This window comes from Desmodus rotundus, chromosome 4 (genome assembly GCF_022682495.2).
Source record: "Desmodus rotundus isolate HL8 chromosome 4, HLdesRot8A.1, whole genome shotgun sequence".
In the NCBI taxonomy this organism is placed as follows: Eukaryota; Metazoa; Chordata; class Mammalia; order Chiroptera; family Phyllostomidae; genus Desmodus; species Desmodus rotundus.
Genome location: NC_071390.1, coordinates 81,453,605 through 81,478,577, shown reverse-complemented (window position 1 = coordinate 81,478,577; position 24,973 = coordinate 81,453,605). Strand labels below are relative to the sequence as shown.

The 24,973-nt window shown below is 38.0% G+C and overlaps 1 protein-coding gene and 1 pseudogene across 3 annotated transcripts in view; one reads left to right on the top strand and one right to left on the bottom strand.

The window, feature by feature from the left end:
* The window catches only part of ARHGAP24 (Rho GTPase activating protein 24), a 494,910-nt gene that overhangs the window by 295,063 nt on the left and 174,874 nt on the right, over positions 1-24,973 (bottom strand). The gene's annotated exons all lie outside the window — the stretch shown is intronic.
* Positions 20,688-21,550, top strand: LOC112317757 (ras-related protein Rab-11A pseudogene; annotated as a pseudogene).

The window sequence follows — 24,973 nt, the reverse complement described above, 5'->3', positions numbered from 1 at the left end:
AAATAAAAATTAAAAAAAAATTTCTTGTTATTCAATTACAGTTGTTGGGTACTTTTACTGACAATGAGCACAATCCAGTTGTGAGTGAAATGGAAAGAAGTTGCTTGAGAAATAAAGCACTTATATATGTAATGTCAGTGATCCCATTCCAGCAAACTAAATTGCCATTTAATGCAAGATGTAAAACTGTATAAAAGGACACCCAACTTACAATAACATAAAACCATTACAGCAGAAATAATGACTTAATGACCATTAAGTCATTAATAGCAGAAATAAAATGTGTTAAAAAGGGAAGGAAAAAACAGGGTTGCCAACAAGAACATAATTTTTAAAAATCTATGGTACTCCACAATTGGGGAATTCTGATTATGTTTCTGGGTTCTAAATAGGGATGATATTTCTTTTTAAAAAAAATTTTTATTTTTATTCAATTACAGTTGTATGCCTTTTCTCCCCGTCCCTCCACCCCACCCCAGCCGAACCCACCTCCCTCCCCCATCTCCATCCTCCCCCTTGGTTTTGTCCATGTGTCCTTTATAGTAGTTCCTGTAATCCCCTCTTCCCACTGCCCCCCCCCCCCCGGCTATTGTTAGATTGTTCTTAACTTCAATGTCTCTGGTTATATTTTGTTTGCTTTTTTCTTCTATTGATTATGTTCCAGTTAAAGGTGAGATCATATGGTATTTGTCCCTCACCGCCTGGCTTATTTCACTTAGCATAATGCTCTCCAGTTGGGATGATATTTCTTAAATATAAGTCAACCTTTTCCTTATTCTGATGGTAAATGTGTAAATATATTTTTCCTATCATTTAAGTTATCAATCTGAATGTTAGACTCTAGTAAAAACTGATGATAAACCAGAAAGAAATGAATATATTCAATACACATTCTCTTTTTGAAATTAAAAAATAAGGCATTTTAGCACTTATTTTCAATAAAAATAGAGAGGTTTTGATCCCTAAATGAGACCCAGCAATCCCAAACTAACTGATATATTGTGAAAAAAAACCCACGATCATTCTAATAAATGAAAATTAATCTGTCTCAAAACTACTACATAATGTTTTATCTGTTTATGACTCAACATAGATGAAGACAAAACTGTCCTTCCTCTAATTACCTTAAAGTATTTGTAACTTTGTCAATGTGTTTTCCTTCAAGGAAATAAATTTAAGTTATCCTTTATCAGTATCTGTCCTCTATGGAACTGTATTTGTCTTTGGATCCTATTTGTGTTAGAGATAGGAGGCAGGCATTAGCAAATATGCATGATATATTATACCAACTAATTTGCTCTCTTTCAAGTAAAGCTGATTAAGAGGAGATTAAATGAATTTATTCTAATGAATATGAATTAATAGTAGTTATTTTGAAAACATTTATTTCTAATGTATTTGACTTCCTTCTGCTCTAACCCATCAATGACTTAGGTGCGATTTGCTTACCTTCAAAATTTTAGCATATTTATTTCATTATTTCAGGGTCTGTGACAATCAAATTGAGCACAAGTGCTTCACTAATAACCACACTGACTATGACAATGGGGTTTGAGCTCAAGATAACTTGTTGCCAGTTTATAAAAAGATACCTCAGACAAAAATGTGATGTTTTTCCATTTATGGTCCAATTGGGCAGTCTGGTTATGCTAAGGGAAATGTCAATTTTTAATCTCCCTCAAGTGAATAAATGATCCAGGAAATAGCAAAACCCCCCTTATGCCCCTGTTATGGACAAACATCTTAGGTGAAGACAGGTCTGTCTTTATGGAACATACCCTGTGGCGTAAGAGAATATGGGCCATGGTCTTTTGAGGGTGGCAAAGAAGTAGCAAAAATCTTGTGTCAGCATTATGTAATTTTTTATGTAAGAATGAACAAATGCAGGAACCAAAATATTTTTTGCTTTACTTTTGACAGTAAAAAGTACAGAATAAACCGCAAAACAAACAAATACATATATTACTAAAAATTTGAGCAGACATGAAGTCCGAGTGTTTGAATTCTTCTACTAAAATCCCCAATGAAAACCTGTTTATTTTGCTTAAACTAGAGCTTGAAGGATTAGACATATCATTTACTTTTGCTTTCATTGTTGTTTCCTAACTGAGCTAATTGTTGCATTTATATTTAGTTACTTACCTTTAATACCTTCTATAACACAGGTTTACTCAGTGTATGGTGTGTGGGGATAATTCATTACTTGAGGAGGTTTATTTAAGACAAGAATTCTAACTGAATAACAATATTGAGATGAAGAGCAATCTATATAGTTATCAAAGGAAAGAAAACTCTCTAATATTCACATATACTTGCCTAATATATTCTTTCTTTGTAGCCTGAAAGCTAAGGCAAAACTGAAAAATGAATAGTTAAATATATGTACATGTATTCAAACATGTATATATTTGCTATTTAAAATACATACAAAGTACAAGTCAGAGACAAATTTAGTTTCTTTAAAGCCCAAAAGCCTTTTCATCACTTATCCAGAGCTCAAACATTTTTTGTCCTGTAAGGTTACAAAGGTAATATTAATATTATTATAATCTTCAGTAACAACAACAATAATACTAACACTTGCAATAAAAAAGCCATTGTACTGCTCTAGGCACCTGGCGCACTGTGGGGAAAAGACGGAGGCCTACTCCAGGGGAGCTTCAGTTGGGCTGATGACAGAGCGGGTGAGGTTCTGACGCCTGTCTCTGCCCACCTCATCCCAAATCCCTGTTCTTCCAGCACCATCTCATTGATTATAAGTCTCTCCTGCATTAACAGCTGATGATTCTGCCCTATTTGAGCAATCTCATGGTTTCTCAGAACTTGAAGAAATGAACAGACACTTCTCCAAGGAAGACATACAGAGGGCCCAGAGACATATGAAAAGATGCTCAGCATCACTAGCCATCAGAGAGATGCAAATTAAAACCACAATGAGGTACCATCTCACACCAGTCAGAGTGGCCAACATAAACAAATCAACAAACAAATGTTGGAGAGGATGTGGAGAAAAGGGAACCCTAGTACATTGTTGGTGGGAATGCAGACTGGTGAGGCCACTGTGGAAAACAATATGGAATTTCCTCAGAAAACTAAAAATGGAACTTCGCTTTGACCCAGCAATTCCACTGCTGGGATTATACCTAAGAACCCTGAAACACCCATCCAAAAGAACCTATGCATCCCAATGTTCATAGCAGCACAATTTACAATCGAAAAGAGAGAGAGAACACAGATACAAAAAAATCAGCAATGAATAAGTACCTATCAATAATAACCTTAAATGTAAATGGATTAAATGCTCCAATCAAAAGATGTAGAATAGCTGAATGCATAAGAAAGCATGACCCACACATATGCTGCCTACAAGAAACCCATCTCAAGACAGAAGACCTACACAGACTGAAAGTGAAGGGCTGGAAAAAATTTTTCAAAGGAAATGGACAAGGAAAAAAAGCCAGGGTAGCAATACTCATATCAGATAAAAATAGACTTCAAAAAAAGGGCCATAAAAAGAGACCCAGACGGTCACTTCATAATACTCAAAGGAAGAATCCACCAAGAAGACATAAACATTGTAAATATGTATGCACCCAACATAGGAGCACCCAAATACATAAAGAAAATCTTGGAGGACTCCAAGGGACATATTGACAGCAACACAATTATAGTAGGGGGTTTTAATACTACACTGTCAAAGATAAACAGATCTTCCAAACAAAATATCAACAAAGACACTGTGGTATTGAAAAACACCCTAGATGAAATGGACTGATCTGATATATACAGAGCCTTTCATCCCAAAGAAGCAAAAATACACATTCTTTTCAAATACACATGGAACATTTTCACAGATAGACCACATGATAGGACACAAAACAAGCCTCAACAAGTTCAAGAAAATTGAAATCATATCAAGCATTTTCTCTGACCATAAAGGACTGAAATAAAAACAAATCTCAAAGAAAAAGCCCCAGAACACTCAAAAACATAGAGATTGAATAGCATGCTATTAAACAGTGAATGGATCAAGAATGAGATTAGGGAAGAAATCAAAAAGCTTCTGGAAACAAATGAAAATGAACTCACAACAACCCCAAACCTATGGGACACAGCAAAGGCAGTCCTAAGTGGGAAGTTCATAGTGTAACAGGCCTAACAAAAAAAAAAAAAATAGAAACATCTCAAATAAACACCTAACCCTACACCTACAAGAACTGGAGGAACAACAACAAAGACAAACCAGAGCAAGTACAAGGAAGGAAATCACCAAGGTCAGAGCAGAATTAAATGACATAGAGACTAAAAGCACAATTGTAAGGATCAATGAATCTAGGAGCTGGTTCTTTGAAAAGATAAACAAAATCAACAAGCCCGTAAGCAGGCTCATCAAGAAAAAAAGAGGACCCAAATAAACACAATCAGAAATGAAAGAGGAGAGACTACACCTGATACCACCAAAATACAAAGGATTCTAAGAAATTACTATGAAGAACTGTATGCCAAGAAATGTGAAAACCTAGATGAAATGGACAAATTTCTAGAAAAATATAACCTCCCAAAATTCAATGAAGAAGAAGCAGAAAGCCTGAACAGACCACTAACGCCTCATGAAATTGAAACAATAATCAAAAAGCTTCCAACACACAAAAGCCCTGGACCAGATGGTCTCACAGGAGAATTCTACAGAGCATTTAAGCGAGAGCTAACTGCTATACTCCACAGATTATTTCAAAAAATTCAAGTAGATAGAAGACTCCCAAACTCATTTTATGAAGCCAACATCATCCTAATCCCATAACCAGATAAAGACAAAACAAAGAAAGAAAACTTCAGGCCAATATCACTGATGAACAGAGATGCTAAAATCCTCAACAAAATATTGGCAAAACACATCCAATAATACATTAAAAAGATCATACACCATGACCAAGTGGGATTCATCCCAGGGATGCAAGGATGGTACAATATTCACAAATCAATAAACATAATACACCACATAAACAAAAGCAAAGACAAAAACCACATGATCATATCAATAGATGCGGAAAAAGCATTTGATAAGGTACAGCACCCATTTATGATAAAAACACTCAGCAAAGTGGGAATAGAGGGAGCATTCCTCAACATAATAAAGGCCACATATGAGAGACCTACAGCCAACATCATACTCAATGGACAAAAACTTAGAGCTTTCCCACTAAGATCAGGAACAAGACAAGCATGCCCTCTCACACTGCTCCCATTCAACATAGTATTGGAAGTCCTAGTCACAGCAATCAGACAATAAAAAGAAATATAAGGCATCCAGATTGGAAAGGAGGAAATGAAACTATCATTGTTTGCAGATGACATGATAATGTACATGGAAAGTCCTATAGACTCCACCAAAAAATTACTCGACCTAATAAATGAATTTGTCAAAACAGCTGGATACAAAGTCAATACTCACAAATCAAAGGCATTCCTGTATGCCAACAACAAAACTGCAGAAACAGAAATCAGGAAAAAAATCCCATTTGACATAGCAACAAGAAAAATAAAGTACCTAGGAATAAACCTAACCAAGGAGGTAAAAGACCTGTACTCAGAAAACTACATAACACCGAAGGAAGAAATTAAGGAAGACACAAACAAATGGAAGCATGTACCATGCTCATGGATTCGAAGAATTAACATCATCAAAATGGCCATACTACCCAAAGCGATTTATAGATTCAATGCAATCCCTATTAAAGTACCCATGATATATTTCACAGATATAGAACAAACATTTCAGAAATTCATATGGAACCATAAATGAGCCTGAATAGCTGCAGCAATTTTGAGAAAGAAGAACAAAGCAGGAGGGATCACAATACCTGGTATCAAACTGTATTACAAGGCCACCGTAATCAAAACAGCCTGGTACTGGCACAAAAACAGGCACATAGACCAATGGAACAGAACAGAGAGCCCAGAAATAAACCCAAGTCTTTATGATTAATTAATATTTGACAAAGTAGGCAGGAGCATGAAATGGAGCAAAAATAGCCTCTTCAACAAATGGTGTTGGGAGATCTGGACAGCTACGTGCACAAAAAAACGAAACTCGATCACCAACTTATGCCATACACATACATAAACTCAAGATGGGTAAAAGACTTAAATATAAGTCGTAACACCATAAAAGTCCTAGAGGAAAACATTGGCAGGAAGATCTCAAACATTCCATGCAGCAACATCCTCACAGACATATCCCCTAAAGCAAGGGACATAAAGGAAAAAATAAACAAATGGGACCTCATCAAAATTAAAAGCTTCTGCAGGGTTAAAGAAAACAGCATTAAAATGAAAAGAGAACCAACAGTATGGGAAAACATATTTGCCAATGATACCTCAGACAAGGGCCTGATCTCCAAAATATATAAAGAACTCACACGACTCCACTCCAGGAAGACAAACAACCCAATTAAAAAAATGGGCAAAGGACTTCAACAGACACTTCTCCAAGGATGATATACAGAGGGCCCTGAGATATATGAAAAGATGCTCAGCATCACTAGCCATCAGATAGATGCAAATTAAAACCACAATGAGGTCTCATCTCACACCAGTCAGAGTGGCAACATAAATAAATCCACAAACAAATGTTGGAGAGGATGCGGAGAAAAGGGAACCCTCGTGCACTGTTGGTGGGAATGCAGACTGGTGAGGCCACTGTGGAAAACAGTATGGAATTTCCTCAGAAAACTAAAAACGGAACTGCGCTTTGACCCAGCAATTCCACTGCTGGGATTATACCTAAGAACACTGAAACACCCATCCAAAAGAACCTGTGCACCCCAATGTTCATAGCAGCACAATTTACAATAGCCAAGTGCTGGAAGCAACCTAAGTGCCCATCAGCAAATGAGTGGATCCAAAAACTATGGTACATTTACACAATGGAATTCTATGCAGCAGAGAGAAAGAAGGAGCTTATACCCTTTGCAATGGCATGGATGGAACTGGAGAGCATTATGTTAAGTGAAATAAGCCAGGTGGTGAGGGACAAATACCATATGATCTCACGTTTAACTGGAACATAGTCAACAGAAGAAAAAAGCAAACAAAATATGACCAGAGACATTGAAGTTAAGAACAATCTAACAATAGCCAGAGGGGAGTAGGGAGGGGATAGTGGGTAGAGGGGTTTTCAGGAACTAGTGTAAAGGAGACATGGACAAAATCAAGGGTGGCGGAGGGAGGTGGGTTTGGCTGGAGTGGCGTGGTGGGGTGGGGAGAAAATGCAGACAACTGTAATTGAATAACAATAAAAAATAAAATAAAAAAATAAAAACTGAAAAAGAAAAAGAATCGCCTTCTCTAAATCAATAGCTTTGTTTCCCTTCATGGACATGGCTACAATTTCATTATTCCACACCATTACAATGTGTGAGTGAATTTATGTAGACATATGCTGACAGATGGGATGTAGCTAATGGAATATATATATATACAGGTTTCCTTCCCTGCCATCCTCCTCAACATACCCCAGCTTATAACTATGAAGGTTTACATTATACATTTAGAAAGAACTGCCTCTCTTTTTCCATCAAGACTCTGCCTATCTACCCTAATCTATTTTTCTTTTTCTCCCCCACTCCTCCCTTTTCACACATGCCAAAAAAATTGGTGGAGGTTGAGTTGATAATAAAGTCCAGGGAAGTGAGGGATTTGGCCATCCAAGCTTTGAACCCTAATCTAAAGATCAGCACAGGTATGGAAACCTATAATTTTCCCTCATTTCTTGGAATGTACCAGGCAGAGATGGGAGACATGATTTTCTGGCAGTGGGAGATTCATGAGCAAATATATAGTACATGTCTTTAAAAGTGCTTAATGTATCTTTAAGCACTTAAGATAAGCATGAGAAGCACTATATACTTGGTGACAGACAGGAATAACACTACTCCTTCAAAGAAAGTTCTCTTTACACTGTCTCAGCTGCCCCCAATCCAATACTGTTAAGATAATCAATGCAGCTTTCACAATGCCTGTTTCCGAAGGTCTATCAAGGGAAGGCAAAATGTGTTACATAAACAAGGTTTAATGAACTACTTAAGTGGCAGGAATATTTTTCTCTTGATTACTTAACTCCAACCCTGAACTTTTGCATACTTCAAAAGCAACTTCTTAAATTGTTTCTGGATACTAAACAGAAGATTCTGCATTTCCCTAGCATCTCTAATATCTTTCTTCTTGCTGGTTTCCCAAGCAATGCAGTTTGGTTTACACTGTGGCCATGTGAGAAAGCCATCACCACTGGAAAAGTCAGGGTGGTTCAGTTTATTCTGTAAGACTCGCAGGATAAAGGCTTATTGCCTCTACTTTGTAAAAATGCACAAGTCTGAGCCATCCAAATGACTGGCTACTCTCATTCAAGTAAAATGCTAAGGCTTTCTGATACTATTAGCATACTATTTTCAAATTAGAGCATTCTTCTGGGATAATTTTAAGGTGGCGCAATATAAGTATTCAGAAACACATGTCTATCTATGGATAACTTACATTTCTGTTCATTTTTGTTCTAATGTAGTGGCAGTGACCCACTACTCTGGTACATAGAAGACATTGTCCATTTCAGTTTGGTGAATGTTTCCTGAAATAGATACTCTGTTAGGGCAGAGTAACATGGTGGTTAAGAGTCCAAACTTGAGTCAGACTGATGTGAATTGTGTTCTAGACTAGTTCCTGACCTTGGTCATGTCTCTTAACTTTGACTCAGTTTTTCCATCTATAAATTGAAGATAATAGTAGCACCTATATTCTAGGGGTATTTTAAAGATTAAAATATATGTACTCAATATAAATCATTTTAAATAGCACCAACACAATTTTAAATGTTTTTGTCCTACCCTTTTATGAGAAAGCATTTTGTTATTGAATTAAAAGTAACATTAAGAAGAAAATAAGGGTATGAACAATGGACACATATTAACAAGGCTGATCTATCACTTCTCCCCAACTTGGAAAGTTCAATTTCTTCCATGAAGATCAGAAAGACTATTACCTGTTCCTTTAACATGGATCTGAATAGATAGATTTTTTTCGGAATCAGTATGTTTAAGTTTCACACAATAAATTCTTTGGCCTCTTTCATAGGAAAATTGGACACCCTCTGGGGTGATCTTACGATTTCAGGATGCATCCAGAGAGCTCAATTCAGCTGTTATCTCCTACTAGCCAGCCAAGACTGGCCCCAACGTTCCAAACAGGATGGAACCCTGGGAGGGAAGTGAAGAGCTGAATGATATATGAGTTAGCAAAGGCGTTCTTGGACTTACATCATGTTTAATTGTATCAAATACTGCTCATTATGTGGTTAGGTTTGTGGCACATCTCGGAGGACGGAACAAGGAGAAAAATTACTGGCATCTGAAACAAAACCAGAAATTTCTGTTCACTGGGAACCTCAAATTAGACTTGAGTCATAGGGTTCTTGAGTTGCTCATGCTGGAGTCAGCTGGGCTGACTGGCCTCTTATAGCACAACACATGCATTCTTATTTCATCTCATTGTCTCGGAAATTAGGGAAAGACATTCTCATAAAGCAAGATTTGGAAAGAGGACATCATTTTAGTTTCAAGTTTTTCTAGGAGTTTTTCTACATGCTTGAAGGCTGCTGAGTTTAAAGAAAATTCTATGGCAACTCATATAAAAGCTCCAATGTATTCGTACAAGGCACACTCTTGGATGCCAGGATAATTATTTAAAAAGCTGTGATCTAAGAGTCCTTCCTGTGGTATTCGTCACTTTACCTTTAGGAAATAATCAGGAAAATATAAAGGCTCATCACTGAAAATTTTTTTATTCTTGTTAGAGGGCACTGTTAAGCTTTGGGAAGCTTATGATACTCAAAATACCTATCCTAATTCATGAAATGTGCAGTGTTATATTCATCCATAAAAATAAGGAATAATGGAAAAATATCCATGCATATAAGCTTGGCTTCAGAATACTTCAATTTATTTTTATTTCACCACTTACTACCATTTACTACCCATGTGACTCCGAGTTATTCACTTATTCCCTCTGAATCTAAATTTACTCTAAACATGTGAAAATAACATTTATCTCACAAATTTCAAATACTGCCTAATGTGTTGGGATAAAGAAGCCATAACCCCTACCCCCAAAAGCTAGTACAGTCAAAATTTGAATAAGAGAAGATACATGAAACTTCTTTGATATGTTTTTACTCTCATTATTAACTGGCTTCAATTTAGTAATATCTTTCCAGATCTGTAGTTTTCTTTGGCAGTATGGCATTCAATAAAAGAATGATTATGCACTGGGTAGTAGGCAGGGCTTTTTAAAACCTTTCTTACTACCTTTCAGTTTCAGTAATTAGATGGTGGGCTATGGATAGGCATGGCAGAAGAAAAAGAGCTGCCACAGTAAAAGCAAGATTTAAAAAAAAAAATAAGACTTCTTCAAGACAAAACAGAACTAGACTCATAGATAGAGAAAACAGACTGATGGTTGCCCGAGGGGAGGGGTTTTGGAAACTGGGTGAAAAGGGTGAAGGGGTTGAGAAGTATAGAATGGTTGTTACAGAATGGCCATGGAGATGTCAAGTACAGCACAGAGAATACAGTCAGTAATATTCTCCTGTATGGTGCCAGCCGGGTACTAGAAATATTGGGGGAACGCTTTGTAAAGTAATTATCTAACCACTACTATGCTGTACACCTGAAACTAATGCAAAATAGTATTAAATATAAACTATAATTTTTTAAAAAATTGAAAAAAGTTTAAAAAAGATTTGTTCTAGAACAGAAAAGGAAACAATTGGATACCAGTAGTTTCTGGCCAATGATACTTTAAAATGGAGGCTAGACAGTCATCTGGTACCACTTCTATCAGCCAGATTCGTAATATTGGGGTAACTGTGCCTGACGTGTGCCTGGATGAGGTAGGGGTTAATAATGCACTTTTCCTGAGCTTTCACGTTGGATCATGACCATGCCACATCTGCACCACTGGAAGGACCTTTTCATTTCCTCAGAGGGAAGTCCAATCAGAGAGGAAAAACTTCAAAGGAGTAGCAAAGTTCTAAAGCTTCAGACAAGATTATGACAAAAAGTCTAATTAGGCAGAGCCAATATGTTTTCTTATCTACTTCCTATTTCCACTTTGAATGAATTTTAAAAAGACTGCATGATTGGACCTATAATGAAAGAAGAATTGAAGGAGAAATAAGAGAGATAAATACCAGTGGGACTCTCAGAGAAAGGACCCTGTGTCCTGATACCCTTGGGCCTAGGCTACAGGTCAGTTTGTCTGAAAAGCAAGTGGTTGGATTTCTCACCCCATGCCAGCATGGTGCAGTATCTGTAGAGTAGGGAATTCTAGGGAACATGCAGGACCATTAAATTATTAGGTGTCAAAGGAGCACATGGGAGTGAGCTGAGGGTACATACAGAGGGCTTGATATGTTGAGTAAGAGAGAAAATTCATGGACTGAAGGACAGGCATGTGTAAGACCCAGGACATTACCTTAACAGATACAAGTATGCAGAGGGAATTTCTCTGAAGGAATGACTTCCACTACAGTGGATACCAGAGTCTTGATAACCATGAACTCCCTAGAACATAGTGCCCATTCTGGAGACAAGGAAGGGAAAGGAAAATTCTGTCTCAATTGATTATACATGTGAAAATGGCTAAGAATTGTGTGAATCATATTTTGTGTATTAGTCAGGATAGGAACTTGAAATTTAGATGAATAGAAATGATATAAAAATATAGTTACATTTTATTTTACACTAAGTTTTGCAGTCTGAGAAATAGATACTGCCTAACTTTACAGTACTTTTCAACCCCAAGTTTATAGAGTTACAGTCTGAATAAGGCAAAGTTTTCTGGTATCAATTATATTTCTCCAACCCCTTTATATTTGGTTCTTGTTTTGATGTTTTATTTGTCTGTGCATTTTATTATATGCCTCTTATAAAATTCTTTTTTTTAAGTATTATAAATAAAAACAAATTTGGGCATTGGACCCAGATCTCTTGCTGATGTCGAGCTTTGATATTGCTTTTCACATGAAAATAACCCTTTTAAAAATAATTTAGTAAAAAGAATCTACAAAATTGAAAAATTATACATAATACCAATACACAGTTGGCTCATATTTATTTTCCTGACATTTGATAAAAAGTGTATCCCTGACTTAAACAGACTATGTGAACCCCTGGCATCACCTGTCAGCTAACAAACCTAGACTTGATTCCTTTTGAGGGATCACCGTTAAAAGTGAAAAGATCAAAGGGTACTCAGTACCCTTGAACTGTTATCAGAGGACTCACAACAGTCCGTGGTTAAAAACTCACTTCACCATCAGCGGCAGCAGCAGCACCAAGAACACATCATTAGCGGCCTTCCAGGTCCAAAGGCTAGCTGGAAACTGCATTCTGAATGTGAAACAGGCTAATTAAGCCCATTGTTCCCTGGCTGTCACTCTAAGGGACAGCAGTGAGATACAGGCTGTGTGCCCAACTAGTTTGAGTGGTAAACTTGAATCCCCTCCACCTCCCAAATGTGCATATAAAGTGGACTGTCTGCCAAGGACAGGAGTACAAGATACCTCTCTGTGTATAAACATGCTAACACAAAAGTGGAGGAGTAAAGGCTCATTAAGATGTTGCCAGGAAGATGAAGAGAAACCAGGGCAGTAGGAAAAGCAATGACTCATACATGTGTCTTTTGCTGATAGCCTTTATCTAATCAAAGCTTCTTGATTCAGAGGCTATCCACACTGCTCAGGAGCAAGCCACTGTTGTAAAAAGCCTGCACAAAATCGCCATTCCCACCGTGTGAGTGCCCTGCTCCAGCCCGTCCTTCCACCCTGTGGGGCAGAAGCCTCTGTTCTAGCCTCAAGACAGGCAGAGCTCTGTCTGCCTCCTTCCTGTGCTGCCACTTCCCAAATCTTGTTGGTACTTGTGTCTTTTAATGGCATTAGAATAGAAATATGGGAATACTTCCCTTAACATGCTCTTGTGCTTCAAAACAACAGTTTCTTTTGACAGAGTTTAAGGACGGTATGTTTAGGGAATGAGATGACATTGCTCTGTTTGCTGCAGCAAGACTTTCAAAAGATAAATAGGCACTGCTTGCCCTCCCCCACACTATATCCACAGGACCTAAACTTTACACTGTCTTACTCACAAACCTGCTCCGTGCTCTCCCCAGAGAAAGGGCATTGTGTGTTCCAACAGTGGATCCAAAGGAGCCAGAGGCCACCAGATAACGGTAGGAGAATCCAGACACAGCTTTAGGATCCTTGACCCCTTGTCCAGTGTTCTTTTTTCTGCTTCACTGGCATTCTGACTCTCCACTCACCCAGCACTATTAACTCTGCCCCCAACTCCTAAACCTCAACCCCCAACCAAGCTGCAGATGTACGTATAAACTCTGAGGGAGTTTGCCTAACAGTTGTTGCTCAATTCTAATGAAAAGATCAGCATTGCCCCATTTAGAGAATTTTTCAAAATGGTCTCTTAGAGTTCATGGAATATGAAATGCTGCAGCAAAGCAAAATGTCAGCATTAATATGATAAGGCTTTTTGTTGAACGCAGAATGGTTCATTAAAACTTTAAACAGGTGGCAGCCTTGGCAGCCCACTGTGTGTGCGCTAAGGACAGATTTATTATGCCTTTCATTGCAAAATATTTATGCAGAAACAGACTCAGTGAGATAAATGATCTTATTCATAAGAGCATTCTGTTTGAGGATGCTATGATAAATGCCATATCACTCAAATTATGCAATGAAAACTTACCATCAATTTTATAATCATCATCCATTATTTGTAACTTAGGAAACTCTTTTCATTAATTCTCCATGTTAATTTCAGAGTCTTCTAGGCAGCTAACAGTGGGGGACAGTACCACAAAATGGGGACTTTACACACCCAGTTGCTGAGGTTCCGAGTGGGAGCCAGTTGTGCATTTCAAAGCAAACATAATTATGTGTGGATAGCATTGTCTCTAACCATCCTCTGTGATGACTGGGGGTAAGAGAAAAGCATGTAAATATCAGAGGCATGCTCAAATATTGCAGTCTGGTTTCATCAAATGAGGTGAGCCACAAGCCAATTGAAGCTCAACATAATGTGAAGCAAAGTACATGCTTCAGAGTGACTATTGAGTCCTTGAATAATTGCAGTGACTCCACAGGCTCATTATTATCACTTTTCTAGGAGCTGGAAGTTTTTACTGGTGGCATCTGTCACCTGGGAAAGGTTAGTCTCATCAACTTTAAATACTACAGGACATTTTCTGCTACAAGGGTGTCTGGAAGTGGGTCCCCCAAAGTCCAGTCTCTCGCAGAACTTTCCAGATTCTTTTGCCCAGTGCTGCGTCTGGAGCTTCACACACATTAACTGATGCAACATTCTGCCAGCTACTTTCTAGTCATCCTGATCTGCTAACGCGTGTCACACAACTGTAGGATACATGCCAAATCCCACTGTAAGCACACTGGCCTGTGGAAAACATTCAGAGCAGACTAGAAAGAGAGTTGTTTCCTATTTGGACACTTGCCTCACTTCTAGTGAGGAAACCCTGATACATGCACTACTGCCCTAGCCAAGTATCTCAAGGGCACAGGCATTTTGGTTTTTCAACTGGCTTCTATATTGTAATATAATTGCCCTCATCTTTCTGCCACATATAGGCTTTTAGTCTTCACTACTGTCAAAGGAAGATGGCTTTACTTTTTACTTATTTTTTCCTTACTGGAAGCGCTCTCTTCTCCATCTACCACAAACAACATCAAGTATCTTTTTCAAAACACTGCTCAAGAATAACCTCTATAACCCTGGTTGGAGCATCATCCCATATACCGAAAGGCTGCAGGTTCAATTTCCGATCAGGGAACATACCTAGATTGTGGGTTTGATCCCCAGTTGGGGTTCGAATGGGAGGCAACAGATTGATGTTTTTCTCTCACACTGATGTTTATCTCTCTCTCTCTTTCTCTCTCCCCTCCTCCCTCTCTCAAAAAAACAGTAGAAACATATCCTCAGGTGAGGATTAAAGTTTGGTTTTTTTTTTTTTAAATAGCCTCTATGAAGATTTTTCAGGTTCTCTGTTTACAAATTGTTACAGCTGCCTGCTTTGCACCTGCAAAAAGATCTGTACAATTCTAACTGTGGTTATTTTGAGCTTTGTTTTTATCCCTGTCACCCTTTTTGAATTCTCAGACAAATAGTAACAAAAAGTCTACCTCAAGGCAGATCCTTCAGGTCAATTCAAGATGGTGTTAAGTCTTGGAATGTGAATATTTAGTTCAATATCCACAGGGTTAATCCTCATACATCCTGCATAGACAATACAATGCAGACTGACACGTCTTATCTGACAATAAAAGATGCCCTTAGCTCACTGGTTTTCACTATTATCCTGTTGAAAGAACATAGGACTAGAGTCAGAACATAGGACTGAGTTCTGATTCCCACCATCACTGCATTTAGTAGTTGTGCAATTTTAAGTTACTTGTGGCCTTAGACAAGGCTCAGCATGTACATCTATAAAATGTGCAAAGTGACATTTGCTATGGCAAGCTTCACAAGGAATGTGAATTGTGCAGCAAGAGTTGAATTTGCGTGCTTTAGCAAGAGAAATAAAACCTGCTATTCTGCTATAGCAGTGGTTCTTAGTGTGATCATGGTCCCCCAGCATCAACAGTATATGGTAAGAGTGCTAGAGATGCAAATTATGGAGCCCTACCTTAGACCTACTGAACCAGCTCTCCAAATGGTTCTGATGAATGCTAAAGATTGAGAAGAACTGCCCTGATGTGTAGTCTTGGGTTTTAGTCCAGATGCCACAAACTTGCTGGGTAAGCCAGGAGTCCAGGCTAGGATAAGACATCATGAGATTCTGGGCATTAACCACCATAACCAATTATTCCAGATTTCCAGCCAATGCAGATTTCTTGTGATGGTATTATTTTCATTAAATATGAGCTGAACAACTTAAAGTATATGTAAATTCACATTTTTTTAAGTGCATTGCCAGACCAGAGAACCACATTTGTGGATTCTAAAACTATGACCCCTGCAGTTATAAGGGAAAAGTCTCTGACTTTAGGTGAAATGCACCATCAACTCTCAGCGTGACTTAAGGCAAGTCAGCCTCTCAACCCTTAGACATCCGCACTGGTAAAGTGAGATGGTTATGCTGAAGTGTATGTACCCCATGTGCTTTTCCAGCTCTCCCTGGCTGAACTGTAGCTTCCTCTGTCCCTCTGTCTCTCTCTCTCTCTCTCTCTTTCTTTCACTCTTATCCTGAAAGTTACATTCTTACAGTAGAAGGCATAAAGGAAAGTCCAGAGAAAGAAACACTGGCTGAGAAGCAGAGGAAGAGAAGAAAGTACACAGATGAGTTCCATTTGCCATCCATGAGGCTATTGGTATAAAGATCTCCAAAAAATTACTAAAATTCAGCTATAAAGTAACTATGAAACGGTACCAAGTTTTAAGAACAATGCAACAAACTATGTTCATCCTTTAAGAAAAGCCTGCAGAGTGGTGAGTGGGGAGTCTTGGGGACTTTTGGTGCTCTCATGAAGGGGATGAAGCACTGTCCCAAGTGAGGTGAGCACGAGTGCAGGTACGGGATCCTTCAAACCCAGGCCACTAAGGGGAGGTGCAGTTTGAGCAAAAGGAAGGGCTCAGGGCAATGCAGCTACTTCAGATTGAACATGTTCTGTGTATAAATTCATCTTTATAGTTTTAAGGAAAAAAATCTCTTCTCCAGCTTGTTCTATCAAAATCATGCCAAAGCCACTATCTACTTTTGTAAAGGTGAAACTCACACCTCTCTAAGCCTTGAACAAAGAGCTGCACTAAACATCTAAAAAGAATCCAGTGCCCTCAGAGGAAAAGTGATGTAAATTCAGTGTATTAGTGAAGACAGCATGCTATTTACGGTTGCAGAACAAGAAACTACCAGACATGAAGAAAACAAGCACTCAACAGGGGAATTATTTAATTATACAAAGAAGAACAGCCAGCATCTGAATGATAGAATCCAGTATTTTTCATTTCCACTTTCCAAACATTCTTAAATAAAGTTTTCCTCCAGTCCTCATCCTGACTGATACCCAGCAGAAAAGGCTTCCTTGCTGTGGATATATCCACAGAGCCCAACTGGAACCCAGAGTCTGCCTCTCTTTTTTGTTTGGCATCAAAACTCACTGCTGCAACAGATGGGTCAGCTGACTGGACAGCCAGGTTTCATCTGCTGATACACAGCAATAATTAAGCTGGCAATGGGAAACATTCTGCCTTAAGTAACTGCCAAGGCCAGTCTCTCCAACTCCAACCACGGGTAGAGTGGGTGCGGAGAGAATACTCAGATGCAGTGGATCCCCTTTGGTGGTGACCATTGTGACATCTATGATGTCCTACACCACAGCTGAAAGAGTAATGAAGTCCCAGAGAGCTGAGAAACCAGCTGCACACTCCTAAGGGAAAGCTGGACTAAAAGGAAGCACAAGTTAAAAGGAAGTTCACAAACAAGGAAGGTTTGTGGCCAGAAATTGAAAGTTCTCATCTTGCTACAGCATGACTTAATTAAACATCTCCTCCTCCTTGTTCATTCCAACTCCACACAGATTTTCTCCCAGTCCTCTTTCTCTCTATGCACAGGACTAAGTATTTTTCATAGGAATTCTATCCACATGGTTTCTGATTTATTTATACACATTAAAACACATCAGAATAACAGCAGAAAGGCTCCTGATGTGCAAAAAGCTCTCTGAACTGTTTCCTCATTAGGAATGAAAACTCTATTGTGTTCATAGTAAACTCATTCATCTTTTTATAGGTTAAAGTTTTGCTAAAAAGCTTGGGTCGCAAAAGGACAATGGGTTGAAAGTCAGTAACTCTGCTTCTTAAATGAGGAAAAAGCACTTAACTCAGTCAGACCCTGGATGTTTTGAGATTTCCCAGCCCCATTCTTAGAGATTTCTCTGCATTTGTTCAGTGGTATCTCTGCAGCCCTTCTCCTTTAGTGGAGGCATTGGTGGGTGTTTTTTATAAGCAATCCTACTCTTCATCTATAATTTCCCAGCCTTAGAAGTCAGCATAGGAGAAGTTCCACAGAAAGCTCTGTTTTCAATTACATAAATCTACTGGGGCATATAAAAAGTGGTTTTGGAGACTTTAGAAGAAAAAAAAATTGCCTTCTTAGCAGATGGATGCCCTGTACTTACAATTCAAACATAAAAGGCTGTGCAAAAGCTTGTGTTTATATCTAGCTCCCCATTTCCTCATCTACTAGCTTTATTCAATCACTTCTATTCATTCACACATTCGTTAACTTACTCATATTTTCATTTGACACATATTTATTTGACTGTATATTTGGAGCCAAGCTTTAAGAAAAGAGAAATTTAAATATCACTTTTCATTTCTTGGAAGGAAAGATGCAAACACATACAACAATATGGTAACATATACAATGGACCTATGGACAAGATATACAGAGAGCACAGCAAACAGACCATGAGTTCTTAGTAAGAAGGGCAGAAAGGCTAGAGAAAGCAAAGTTGGAAAGACAGTAGGCTTTTCCCAGGTGGACAATTCAAAGAAAGGGCAGAGGTAGTAGCATCAAGTGCAAAGGCTCTGAGGCATACAAGAAAAATGTGTTCTCCAAACCAAAAGGAGTTCAATGTTGATGAAGCAAAAATATACAATGTCATCTGAGGATGTCTGAGGCAGAAAACAAATGCTGAAGGGCTCCATGTGTCATACAAAATAATTTAGATTTTATCTTGTAGGACAATTTTTCTTAACTGGTTATGGCCATTAGAATGACTTAAAGATCTCTAAATATCCACCTAGGCCCTAACCCAAGAGATTTCATTTCATAGGTCTTAGGTAAAGCCTTTTACCTATATTTTCTAAAAATCCACAGATCGTGTTACATGTCCTTGTTTCAGAACTGCTTTAGGCTCCTAGGAACCACTGAAGGATGGGAAGGCCTTGCTCAGCTTGAGTGTTGATAGGTACCTTTGTGGGGAGTGTGAAGGAAGTTTTGCCAGCTATATAAGAGATTCTGGGCAAGGGATAGTTTAAGGGACAATGCAAACTTTCAATCAAGAACAAATGAAGTCCTGAGTTAGAACATGACAGGAAGAAGACAAGTGGGTTTAAAAGAAACAATGAGAACTACATCACTAGGAATTGATGACCTAAAATTACATCATCTCCCTGCTTCCTGCTTTGTTTGCTAGCACCATTTCTGTGGGAAAGGAGAACACAGAATGAAGGAGATTGAGTTCAAGTTCTCATCTCCTTAGTTGATTGGGTTCAAAATGTAAATTATGTAGGAGATACATTAGGTATTAATTTAATATTTCCTAGCTCTTTCTCCTCTGCAACATTGGTAATTTGGGAGTGGTTTTATTTGAATTGGCTAACATTGCCTTCATTAAGATTTCACAATTCCCAACACTGTGGGTAAGTTGTAATTCTAACAATTTATATTAAGTAAATGTCAAAGGAAGTCACCCTATCCTCATCTAAAGATTGGAAGGGCACTCAATTGGTAACCTCAGAGAATTATTTCCCCACCACCCAATCTTCTCTCTCTGCTGGTACTAGGTACTGTGGTCCATATTCAGCTTCTTTGCACAGCCAAACAAACATAGTAGTTTATTGGATTAAAAAAACCTGGCTGAGTTATACAATATTTGAGGAGGATGCATTTTGTTGTGATAGAGTCAGCTTTCCAGTCACCCATGCCAAGTGAAAATTCCTTTCCCCAGCCTCACATCCTTTCTCTCCTCCCTCTCTTTTCCTGGTGCCTTTCAAAGCGTAGGTGTCTGGGCATCTATACTGAAGCCCCAATAAAAGGTGTTGACATATTTTCCTATATAAGCAGGGAACCTAGCTTGCCAATATCCTGGGTTTGTTTTTCCTGAATTACTAAAAAGATCTGCATATTTGATTGTGTTTTTTTCTTATAATATCCTCATGTGCGGAATTAGATGGGATTAAAATATTTTTCTATCCTTATATCTTCTGTGGAAAGTTCAGTCCACTAAAATATATAATTAGATTGAAATTTTACGTTATCACATAGAAACCTGTGTTTTATATGTTTGAAAGTTCAGGGCCAATGCAACTTATCTTTTTATCCAGGTATATTATCCAGTGTTGCTGTTTTGGTTGTGGTTTTATGTGAGTTGGCTAATAGCACTTACTAAGATTTTACAACTTCACATACCATGCATGGGCAAGTTACAGTTCTAAAAATTTAAAACAAGTGTATTACAAGCAGATTGTAACTGTTTACTAATCCTTATATACATAATATATACAAATGTAAAATTTTTATTGATCATTATTTCTTTTTTTATAGCATTTCTTCCTGACAAACACTGTCTCTCTACTTTTCCCAACTTCTTCTTCTCATATGATGTCTAGCAAAGTGTAAAGTGTGACTGCCCAGAGAGATTGGGATGGGCCTGTAGACCAGATGTCATCTCCTACTTTTCCAAATAATATGTGCTCTGAATTTTTAACTGCATGTGCTGCCACAATATGTCGACAGTATGGCCCTGAAACCTAAATCAGTTGTATGGTGTAGCCAGATTAGGGATCAGACTTCCTCAATTAAAGGAAATCATGTTGCCCACTGACACCACTGCTGCTCCCGCCCCTTCACTCCTCAGCCACACAATGGGCACCCTTGATGACAAGTACCACTACCTTTTCAAAGTTGTCCTTATCAGAGATTCTGGTGTTGGAAAGAGTAATCTCCTGTTTCAATTTACTTGAAATGAGTTTAATCTTGAAAGCAAGAGCACCATTGGAGTAGAGTTTGCAACAAGAAGCATCCAAGTTGATGGGAAAACAATAAAGGCACAGATATGGGACACAGCTGGGCAAGAGCAATATCGAGCTATAACATTAGCATACTATCGTGGAGCTGTAGGTACCTTATTGGTTTATGACATTGCTAAACATCTCACCTATGAAAATGTAGAGTGATGGCTGAAAGAACTGAGAGATTATGCCAATAGTAACATTGTTATCATGCTTGCAGGCAATGAGTGATTTGCGTCATCTCAGGGCAGTTCCTACAGATGAAGCAAGAGCTTTTGCAGAAAAGAATGGTTTGTCATTCACTGAGACATCAGCTCTAGACTCTACAAATGTAGAAGCTGCTTTTCGGACAATTCTGGCAGAGATATACCTCATTGTTTCCCAGATGCAAATGTCGGACAGACCTGAAAATGACATGTCTCCAAACAACAATGTGGTTCCTATTCATGTTCCACCAACCACTGAAAATAAGCCAAAGGTGCAGTGCTGTCAGAACATATAAGGCGTTTCTCTTCTCCCCTAGAAGGCTGTGTATAGTCATTTCCCAGGTCTGAGATTTAAATATATCTGTAATTCTTGTGGTCACTTTTGTGTTTTATTACTTCCTTATACTTAACAAATGTTCCATGTTTTAAGTCTTTTGATTTCATCTTTATAAAAATCATCCATTTGTCCTGAATGACTGAAGCTTTTTTTCATGCTATGGCTTCACTAGCCTTAATTTAATAAACAGAAAGTTTGGAATCGTAAAAAAAAAAAAAGGAAAATCATGTTGTTTCTTTAAAAATTGCCTTGAAAATGAAGACTGAATTTTGAGGCAATTTTTCTCTGGGTGTTAGTATAACAAGTAGAATTTGAAGCCTCAACATTCTTGAATTTTGTGTGCCCAACCATGAATAGGATGCATGGTCACTGAGCCAGAAGCTGTGACCACCAAGCATTCCAGAACAAATCCTATTACTTCATGATGAAATGCAGCTAAAAGGATCATAAGAAAGACATAATATGAATGGCAATGTTAGAAATTCTACCACTTAATATAGAATCTGAATCTATCCATTTCAGCACCGACCTTGATTCAGACAACCAACATCTCTCTCCTTGGACACCATCAGTTTCCTAATTGACCACCTTTACTTTAGTCTCTGCCCCCCCAACCCCTCTTCTTTCCACCAAAACTAGAACCAGAGTAATCCTTCTGAAGTGCATATCCAATACTTTAGCTTCCAGCTCAAAACACTTTCATTACCCTCAATTGGCCTCTGGATCAATTCCTAACTCTTTAACATGGCTTGGATCGCAAGGCCCATCATGAGGGACCACTTTCCACACCCATAGCTCTATTTCCTTAGGCTTCCCCTCTCAAACTCACACAAAGCAAGATTTCAAAATCCCAGCCTTTTTGCAAGGACCATCACCTCTTTTCTCTTTCTAGCTGATGATGCCCACTCGCCTTTTGATCCCAGACAAGATGTTATTTCTTTTAGGAAGATGACTTAGCCCCTTCTATGTGCTACTAGTAACTGCACTTACTTCTATTTACATCACACTTTGAAAATGCAATATAATCGTTTAGGATTTCCCTGTCCTCTTTCATTTTCCCACCAACTCCTACTGGGTAATCTGTTTTATTTTCTTAGTTGCCGCTGTAGCCAGCTCAGTACCTGCCCATAGTAAGTTCTCAGTTACTGGTTGTGGAATAGATGAATGAATGCATAAATGCATGCTTGAATGAATAAGTGAATGAATAAAGTAAAACTTTATACTGTTTTCTGTTTTTTAAATGGTCTTTGATCTGATGACAGAGAAAATTACAACTTACAAGTCTGGTAAAGATTTATCAACAAAAGATTAGGGTAAATCGACTGAAATGCTGTGGAAAAAATGGGTCAAATGTACTTTAATGGGAAATTTATTATACTGTGACTCCTGTTTCTTTTTACTATCAGGCTGTCAAGAAGTGCCACGACACTAAAGGGTATCCTGAGAGATCATCTCAACTAGTGTTTAAATAAATCTTGAGATGTGCAACTTTTCCGTATTTAAAACATTGTTAGGATTTATATTACTCACCCACTTAAGGAAATGTATTTATTTATTTACCCTTACTACAAATAATTTTTGGGTATTACCAAACTCTATAATAGCAATTTAAGTGTATTTCTTCTTTTTTTCTGGACACGGATGAGAAAAAACAGTAGCTAAATAACTGTTGAAAACCTTAAGAGAATAAGACAATAAGCCAATATATACTTTAAGAATTTTGTCTGCCTTTCTGGTAAATTTTTACTTATCTTTATGATAACATTTGATTCTGTAGGACACTGGATACAGAAAAACAGAAATATTAACTGCTTACTAATATAGAATTCAGAAAGATAATTTATGGATGTTAGAGGAAGAACAGAAAATAATTGTCAAAGTTAGGCAGAACTTGTATATTTGATCAATTAGGTCAAACTTTCATATACCTTGAAGTTGCTGAAAATTTGCCAGTTAGAGTGATAAACTCAGGGAGGACCATGTGAAGATTTAATAGGCAAGCTGTAATAGATGAGAATCTATGGGCTATTTCCTTTTGATCTCCAGAGAAAAAGGGTCTGGCAATTGGGTTTCCCTGCTCCTTCACTGTTCTCTAGAAAGATTCATTCCCCGATACCCATTTTTAGTTAACTCTACTACTGTCCTCCTTTTGTGATTATTAACCAGTCACAATCTGTATTTGTATTTCTGACATTATCTATTCATCACTTTCAATTCCAGGGAGATGCATCCACACATTAATTTTGTTATAAAACATGTTTTAGTGAAATCCATGTATGTTCCTAATGACTATTCTAGGTTTGCAACCATTGTCCTTGTAATGTCCTAGTCCTGATCAAATGTCTGAATTTAGATATCTTAGTAAGAAGTAAGAACGTAGCCCTGGCTGGTGTGGCTCAGCGGATTGAGTGCCAGCCTGTGAACCAAAGGGTTGCTGGTCCAATTCCCAGTCAGGGCACATGCCCGGGTTGCAGGCCAAGGTCCCAAGTAGGGGGCACATGAGAGGCAACCACACATTGACATTTCTCTTCCTCTCTTCCTCTCTCACTTCCCCTGTGTCTAAAAATAAATAAATAAATAAAGAATCTTTAAAAAAAGAAGTAAGAAAATAGAAGCCACATGCATCACAGCATTTGTCTAGGACTGTTTCTATTTCTGAAGTCTTAATAAAAGTGAATATGAGCTAAAACTATCAAAATACCAAATGGACCAGAAATTGAAACTCTAAAAATAACACTGAAGATTATGTCTACCAAGAGCTTTCTAAAGAATCCCTATGTACACATTTTTTTTTTAATTGATTCAGCCAAATCCTCTCCCTTTAATGAGTCTCACCATATCACTACTTAGAGCCCTGGATGTCTGGGTTATTGAAATGAGTAGCTGTGATTTAATTATTCTGAATATTTTGTTATAGTTACATGGAAGATGCATTCTAAAGCTACTTTAACAAAGTACTTCAAGAGACAAACTGACGTTTTGGAAATAATAAAAACCAGGAAATATTGAGCAGTATTAACTAAAGTGTGAGAATTAATTTAATCACTAGCATCTATATTTTTCTTGCTTCATAGCTGGTAAGCAGTTCTCAGACATTTACTGATTGGCTCCTTCCCCTAGAAAAAGGAATGCATGTAGGGAGAAAATGACAGGGACAGCCACAACTTAGAAGTTAATTAGGAAATTCAATTTTAGGCACTCAACTGCAAAGTTAATAGACTAAAATCTTAGTTTAAGCGCATCCCATTTTTTCCATATAACCCACCAAGCTTGGGAGAGAATAAAGCCAACTACCCCTATCAACCAGTCATGCTGTCTTGTAGCTGCCGCTGTCTTGTAGCTGTAGCTTGCAAGCATTCTAGACTTAATGGAGAAAGGAAACTATTTTGAAGAACTAACAGGTGAAAAGAACCAAATATTTCTAGGGATAGTGTGAAAATATCTTCCAAGCTACCAGAAATGCTGTTTGGAGAAGAGTGGGGTACTAACCCTAGACCCTAAGCAGGAAAAGAAAGTCAAATGGAAGGATCCCTAACATAATCTATTTTTTCAGTGTTCTT